Below are 8,591 nucleotides of genomic sequence, written 5' to 3' on the forward strand. Positions count from 1 at the left end.
GTTGAGGACACAACATGATGCAGAGCGACGCAGCCACATAACAAAGCACAAATACACAAACATGACAGCCAGAGCAAACATGAAAGCATTTAAAACACAATACCTCCTGTGAAAACTGAGTGTGGAATTTAATTATTAGTTGGAATAGTTAAAGTCCTAATAAAAGTATATCTTGGGTAAACAAACTTCAGCATCAAGCTGTGCAGAATCCTTGCTGCTCTAGCTATGAGCATGACTGACGCCTCTCAACAGTTATTTTGCTCCTTGAGTGATTGTTTCCTTTCACAGTTTTTCTGCTGGCAGGACTCACTTGGCTGGCTGACAGACTAGCAGAAAGCTTGCAAGTTCAAGAACAAGGTTCAATCAGATTTTGGGAGCTAATCCAAGTGATGTAAGTGAGACAGCCAAAAACATTCTGTAGCTTCATTGTCTTGTGAACAGTGTATCTCCAAATTATCGACTTTTCATGAGCTAAGAAAGACAGCCCTGTTTTCAGCTGTGTGACAGTGGATTTTTCAGGTAATCAAATATTTTACATTTTTTTATTTAGCTTCAGATAAACATGATTTTTTTCAAACCAATGGAACAATCAATCCTTCAGTTATTCTCAACAGTACAAAATCACAAACACTTGGGCAGTTTGGAGTAGGGATATATACTTTCTTTGGGAAATACTACGCACATTCTTCTCCTTTGAGACACCTTTTATACCAAATCATCTCCACAGTAAAAGTTATGCTCCAGTAATTCCACTGGGACTTATTATCACATGAGAATGCCAAAGAGTATTCAGAATAAGGGACAGCAATCAAACATGGGGAGAAGGTAGAAATTTTGGTCTAACACGGTGGGAAAAGTAAATGCTCTCTTTTGTTAAAGCAACATTGTGTGGTTATTTTATCTTAAAATAACAGCTTCAAAATCATTTTGATGCTACACTAACTTGTAATGAATGGAGTCTCTTGACATTGCCACTCCAGGCTTGCAATTCTTGCTACTGCACTATGTAACATTGGAATCCTGGGGAGGACATTTATCACGACAATAGTGTAATGCTTTACGGCACCAGAACAACTCTTCAGCTAGAAAGCTTTAAGAAGCAGCAGAAAGTATATAGTGTACTTGTCAGACACTTATAAGAACAATCTGAGCCTGTCAGTGGCAAATCCAAGCACTTTAGTGGATGTACTTTGACAATTGACAGCGAGGATTAAGTTGCAGTCCTAACTGCTGCGCACTCGCTCAACAGAATGTAAGTAACGCTCTGAACATAACAAACTCAAAATACAACTGACCTGCCATAAAAGAAGAGTGTAGCCAACTGCTCAGTAAGGAAAGTAGCTATTGGCTGTCCTGCAAGTCACTAGAAGTCGCTAAATGACATCATCGCCTAATTTGCATAATTTGCCATGTGCATGTAATTGTGATGGACGCTGTAGGAGAAAGGAATAACGTTGTGGGAGAGACAAAAAGTGAGTAAAAACACCCTAAATATTTTGAGAACTACAACCATGTAATTCTAAAAATATTTTCACATGCGCAATTTATTTGCAGTCTCTGGATTCAGAGGGGTGAATATCTCGTGCTCTGACTGCATCTGGAAGGGACTGCTGTGCGAGGACCGGGCCGCCTGTGAGTGCTTTGGGACGGGGGAGGGGCCCATGACAACACCCGCGGCTCGTTGAAGAACGATATGTGCTTTCACCTCAGAATCTCCAGAAGTCTCTAACACCAGAAAAAGTCGCTAGATTTGTCACTATTCGCTTTTTTGAAAAATAGTCACAAGAGGGTCTGAAAACTCGCTAAATATAGTGACAAAGTCAATAAGTTGGTAATACTGTAAAAGAAACAAAGGAGATTTATATACTGGTTGATCAGACCAGGTTTGACACACAGGGGAGATTAACAATAAAACATTACTAAGTAAGTTACAAATAACAACAAAACTAACTAAACACTTATTCTAACAAAAGCTTAGCTTACTTAGCATTAACCAAAACAAAAATACTTCATATAATATAAATCAAGAATCAAAATATCTAAGGAGAGAATGAAGCTCCCCCCTGACATGACAAGTAGTGGTAGTGTCCAATTTGACCACCTCCCCTATAAAGCATCGCCTGTTCCAGGCGCCAGGCTTTTTCCAGAGGGCGACATTTCGCTGGTGAGCTCAAAAGAAATAAAGGTTACAAAAAAGAAGCAGATATTTCAGAAGTAACTAAATCTGCATGTACCAAAGATACCATTCTACTGTCAGCTAAATAAATAATGTATGTGTATTTGAAACAAAACCATTTGTCCTGTACATTTGCACATAAGTAAATGTTTGAAACAAAAGCAGATACACTGAACAGAATTACAAGTGCACCACTTTTGTTTTTGCCCCCATTCATCATGAGCGGAACTCAAAGATCTAAGACTTTCTCTATGCACACAAAAGGCCTATTTCTCTCAAATATTGTTCACAAATCTGTCAAAATCTGTGTGTAAGTGAGCCCTTCTTTGCCGAGATAATCCATCCACCTCACAGGTGTGGCATATCAAGATGCTGATCAGACAGCATGGGTATTCCACAGGTGTGCCTTAGGCTGGCCACAATAAAACGGCACTCGGAAATGTGCAGTTTCACTGTATTGCCGGGGGGATAAGGGGGGTTTGAAAACCAGTCAGTATCTGGTGTGACCACCATTTGCCTCATGCAGTGCAACACTTCGCATAGAGTTGATCAGGTTGTTGATTGTGGCCTGTGGAATGTTGGACCACTCCTCTTCAGTGGCTGTGCAAAGTTGCAGTCAGGTCGAGCATGCAGATGTGCTTCCCTGAGACGGTTTGTGCAGAAATTCTTTGGTTATGCAAACCGATTGTTGCAGCAGCTGTCCAGTTGGCTGGTCTCAGACCAGCTAGGAGGTGAAGATGCTGGATGTGGAGGTCCTGGTCTGGTGTGGTTACACGTGGTCTGCGGTTGTGAGGCCGGTACTGCCAAATTCACTGAAATGCCTTAGAGACAGCTTATGGTAGAGAAATGAACATTCAATTCACGGGCAACAGCTCTGGTGGACATTCCTGCAGTCTGCATGCCAATTGCACGTTCCCTCAAAACTTGCAACATCTGTGGCATCGTGCTGTGTGATGGAACTGCATATTTTCAAGTGGCCTTTTTATTGTGGCCAGCCTATGGCACACCTGTGCAATACCCATGTTGTCTGACCAGCATCTTGATATGCCACATCTGTGAGGTGGATGGATTATCTCAGCAAAGGAGAAGTGCTCACTGACACAGATTTGTGAACAATATTTGAGAGAAATAGGCCTTTTGTGTTAATAGAGAAAGTCTTAGATCTTTGAGTTCAGCTCATGATGAATGGGGACAAAAACTAAAGTGTTTTGTTCATAATTATGTTCAGTGTATATAGTTTGCCTGCAAAATATATGAACCACTCTTAAGGAGGAAGAACTGCATAAGCCAAAGAAGTTCAAGTGTAAGTGCAACACCTTACCACTTTTTAAGATGGCTGTGTCAAGATTGGTCAAGTTTCAAGCAACGTTATGCTGCTGCTTGTGTAGAGCAACGCCGGTGTCGTGCCAGAGCCGGCTGAGTGGGCGAAGAGGACTTTGACGGAGGAGAATAAAAGGAGAAAAAGAGGCTGGCATACATTGGCAAGAGCTTCATGAAATAAAAGGTAGAGGTGGCATTCTTTCTATGTGCACTGTTGGACACTTGTCCAACTCCTTGTCTCTACAGAGACAGACCTTTTCTTTTTTTTTTAAAGAGTAACATCCTCTATTTCTGTAGGGATCCACAATCTTTCCACAATTGTTATAACAATCTGTTGGTGGCAAAAAACAAGTACTAAGGTGGACGTACTTTGACGGTGCGCAATTGCCTGCAAGGATTACATTGCAGCCCTATTTCGCTGCTGCCGCCTGCAGCGTGCTCGCTCAATACTGGACCAGTTTCAAAAAGACACATATATAGACACAAAAACATGGAAAAATAGGGTCCCAGTTGAAAAAAGTTACTCTTTATAGCTTTATTCTACTCCACTGAAATAGAGGTAGGCTACTGTATGGAATCAACTTCATTTTATTATGAAAATCTGAATCGGATCATTGCAGACCACAAAAGTATGGTATCATATCATAAAGCTTGTCAACTGGCTAACCTAGGAGTCATCAGTGATTTTGTCATGTGACATGTGACATATTAGTTTGAGCCTTTAAATGATACATGCTGGATAGGAGGAAGGTCAGACATTTTATTTGAAGTGTGATCAACTCTGGAGATCCATCTGATTTGTGAGGTAGACTGACTTATGCCTAAAGCAATCTGCTGTTTACAATCACTTGCTTTTTTCAAATAAGTAATGTAAATAACTTCACAAAAATTCACAAAGATCTTACTGAATACTTTAAGGCAGCATCAAGTGGCACACGAGCCATGATCTCAACTGCAGGTTTTTTCAGCTCATTATTTCTACTATTTTTCTACCGCCTCTGCTTTGTTTCTCACAGGTTCACATCAAAAGTTTAAATCTAAGGTAACGAATGGAAGTATATTCGTTATTCCACCAGTTTAAGGAACTCAAAGCACCGCTCCACTCCAAGCCCTGATTGGTGCAATTTGGGACCCGAGTCCCTGTTTGATGGGCGGACTTCAGTGCACCAGCCATTCCCTGATAAGACGATAAGAATCTGCAGCAGAGTAATTACACACAGATAACAACATATGTGAGCAACTCTGGAGGTCAGCACCTGCACTCGCTCTTTCTTTTCCTTTGCCTTAACTATCAGTTATTTCCCCTCCCACCCCCCTGACTAGGTGCAGGTTGCTTTTGTGTGACGGAAATATGTCAGACCGCTCAGTATGTGTGTGGAGATTATTATCAGAAGGGTTGTTAATATTTAAGATATGGATCTATATGCATAGCTGGTGAGCGTATGAAAAGTTGAAAGGGAAATAGGTCTGTGTGTGTGTGTGTGTGTGTGTGTGTGTGTGTGTGTGTGTGTGTGTGTTAACCTTTATTTAAGAGGGAAACTTCACTAAGGAGAGCACACTATGATCCTGTGTGCGGCCAGGAGAAGTAGCAGCAGAGGGAGGGAGGGCAGCATCCTTGGGAGCTACATAGTGGTGCAACTACAGTCCTGTTGACAGCTGAGCCACTGTAACAGTTATGTGAGTTTGGTGCCTTGCTCAGTGCTACCTTAGCAGTAGTTGTAGAGGACAGATTCTTACAAACTTCCCACTGTGAGGGTTTAAACCTACTATGGCTGGATAACCAACCAGGCAAAGCAGTCTGGATCCTGTATTTTATGTCTTCTGTCCTTTGTTTTTCTGAAGTGTGCTCAGTAACTGAGATGCTGAATGCTACTTACTTTGTGTTGGCATGTGCTATTTGTGTGCAAGAATAAAAAAGAGAAAACAGCAAAATAAAAAGTAAAAAGGTCACTTCATGAAGAGAGACTGAAAATTTAAAAAACATTATGGTTAAAAAACATGATAAAGGTTGAGTTATTTTTAGGTGGGTGTTTCAGTGTAAAGAATACTAAACATCATGTAGGCCTATATACTGTGGGCATTAGTGAGCTTTGTGAATCACTGTTTTCTGCCCAGTATTCACAAAAACAAGGCTGGAAAATAGAAGTTAATAATTATTTAAAAAATTTGACTCTCCAAAAAGAAAAGCTTTTGTCATTTCAAATCTTTTCTTTCAAACGTGAAAATGACTGAGGCTCTAAACCAGACAAGACACACAAGACAGTAATGACACAGCTCTGTGATCCATTGCTAATGTGATCATTGGATGTTTGTTTTGAGGGAGAGAGCTCAAAATCCGATGTTGCTCAGCTTTCCTTCATTTGGTCTCATTAACCGCTGGCAGCGCTCTTGTTTTTCCGCTGTTGTTGAATGAAGTCCTTTCATATTCATATTTCTGTTCTGAAGTCTGCACTGCGTGTGTGTGTGTGTGTGTGTGTTTTCAGGAATGATGCCATAAAAACTGTGCTCTCCAAAATCTAAGTTAAATGAACAAAACATTTAACTAAAACAGGAAAACTTAAAAAGTGATCAGGTAAGTGTGGGTGCTTCTCTGCAGCATGAAAACAGTAAAAATGCGTGTCATTGTAACACAGTCCCTAATGAACAGCTATTAGTATAATGACATAATTCTTACAAAGACTAGTGAACTAAATGAAACTGAACTACTGTTTAATGAGCGTATGTGGTGTAAAGATCCACTGTAAATCAAATAAGTAAATCCTGATTTACTCAATTAATCTTTAAAAAATAAAATAGTTGTCAAGATAGGGCCAATGAACTTTAAGTGCAGTTAATTAGGTGAAGTACAAGCAGAAATTAATATCTGAATTATAATATGTGAAAGACTCTTTTCTGATGAATGACATGTTTTGTCACTTCTTCTTGAATGTGACTTATTAGCAATTAGCTGACACCTACGCCTGATTAAAATAAATACTCCTTTCCTACTTAAAGGGCTTGTCCTGCTAGATGTTACTGTGTCAATTTTGACAACAGGAAAAGAAAGAGAGTTTTTTTTAGCATCGACTGAGCGACATGATACATTTCAGCGCTTCTTGCATGAAGTAAGTTGTTGATCAATATGCCCAGCGGGTGCGATGAATATGCACGAGGCGTCCGCAGCGGCGGCCCGGTAATTGCCGGTCGTCAGGGGTGGCAGGCACAGTAATTTGCATCTTGGGGATCCTGCAATCAGCGTTCTATTCATTAGCGCGCCAGCCGCTTCATCTGCTGGCCACTCAAAGCTGCCAATCTCCCCTCGGCAGCCAAAGCATTTGAAAAAAATAGAATGGAAAAGTTTCAATTACAAGCCTGCGGGTAGTGGTGTAACAAGTCTTAAACCCTATATTTAGGCTGTTTTATGCAGGTGATTGACTGTTACTGCATTGTACAAGAGAATTGGGGGAAAAGCTCAATGAAACCACCATAATCTCATGTATTTTATATCACCTTTATCTCAGGGTGACTGTCTGCATTCACAGGGGTAGAACACATGGCTGCGACGTCTTTGCCCGTCTGAAGTGGGCCTTCACCGCTTCCATCGCAACAGAGGGGGGAAGGGTTACATGAAAGAAAGCTTATTATACCTCTGTAAGTGAACAGTGGCACTCAAGGCCATTGTCTCACAAAGATTATGCACAGTAGGCAGGCTATGGGCTAACACTAGACATTTATTTTTTCTTTGCAACAATAATGCAGTGATTTCCAGTCTGATACCAGCATTTGGCTGCATATGACACAATTAATCAAAGCAGTAAAGGACAGTTAGCTGATTTATGAGGGCGACACACACCCAACACTTTTCTCTTTCTCTACTTACAGTCATAATCTCATAAATAAATCTGACAGCTCGTAGGTGGACATACAAAACTTCTCACTTATATTTCCTGCGTCCTGTCTCTGCTGTTTCCCATGTGGTTTATTTCTTCTTTTTTTGTTACCCTTATTTTTGAAAAGAGGATGCAGGACTGTTGGAAGCATTATCCTGAGGACTTGACGAGCCCAGGGGATGTGTCACTCAGTGTGTGTGTGTGTGTGTGTGTGTCGGCCAGCATTGCAGCAGGAAGGGAGTGCCTTGTGGTAGAAGCGGAGGGGTCTCAGGAGAAGTGAGTGCCAAAAGAGTGCACAAGTGTATATGTAGGCGTATGTTTGCAGTAGTGCTGTGAATCTTCTATTGTTTTACACTGACATAGTCGCTGTTTCCTGCATCATAAATCTACATGTTACATGTTCACACACATTATAATACATATACTTAATAAACAAAAGCATGCTCCATAATTATGCATAAAATCCAAAAAACATGCACAGATTTAAAAACACAGAAATAAAACATATACAGATGCTATTAATGACTTATAATTCACCTACACACAGAAATACATTTGCAAATAAAGAGTCACACACACACACACACTCTGTGCACACAGCTCCTTTGCCCTGACATTGTCTTACAGAGGAAGCCTGCGAGTGGAGGAGGAGGTCGGATCTTGTCCTCAGCTGAAGGAGAATACAGGGCAGAGGCGGATGAGAGGAGGCGAAGGAGGAAGAGGAAGAAGAGTAGGAGGCAAGATGTTATTTCCAAAAATGTAAATCTTTACCGACAGGGAGTTTGACCAGCTATGAGTAAAGTAGTTGAATCAGATGGGGAAGCTGGTTATACATGTGCGTGTATATAAACATAAACCAGGGGTCAAGAAGCACATACAGTTCTGGAGAAGGACCCCAGAGGCCCTTTCGGTGAATAAGACATATTTTAATTTCACTGTCAGTTTTGAAAACTTGAGGTTGTGTGAGACATTAAAAAGGATATAATTTAAAAACCTTGGATGCCAATCTGTATTTTACATAGCTCAGTAATGTCTCTCTCTCACACACACACACACACACACACACACACACACACACACACATACATGCTGATCAAGCGTGTAAAAACCCTGATGGCTTTATAATGGTGTCTACTAAATGGATAGAAATACTTTGCATTGGCACAGAGCCATTTAACTGATTAAAGCCACCACATCAATCTATGCGTGTATAAGTGTGTGTGTGA

At 40.8% G+C, this 8,591-nt stretch overlaps 1 long non-coding RNA gene across 1 annotated transcript; it reads left to right on the top strand.

Moving 5' to 3' along the window:
* Nucleotides 1-3,572: 3,572 nt before the first annotated feature.
* On the top strand, nucleotides 3,573-6,062 carry LOC119914808. The gene is made up of 3 exons (XR_005446845.1): nucleotides 3,573-3,680; nucleotides 4,513-4,744; nucleotides 5,980-6,062. It is a non-coding gene; the product is annotated as an uncharacterized LOC119914808 (long non-coding RNA).
* Nucleotides 6,063-8,591: the final 2,529 nt, after the last annotated feature.

The sequence above is a fragment of the Micropterus salmoides genome, unplaced genomic scaffold, assembly GCF_014851395.1.
Source record: "Micropterus salmoides isolate LMB-PRFRI ecotype aquatic unplaced genomic scaffold, ASM1485139v1 Ms_hic_scaffold_20, whole genome shotgun sequence".
Lineage (NCBI taxonomy): Eukaryota > Metazoa > Chordata > Actinopteri > Centrarchiformes > Centrarchidae > Micropterus > Micropterus salmoides.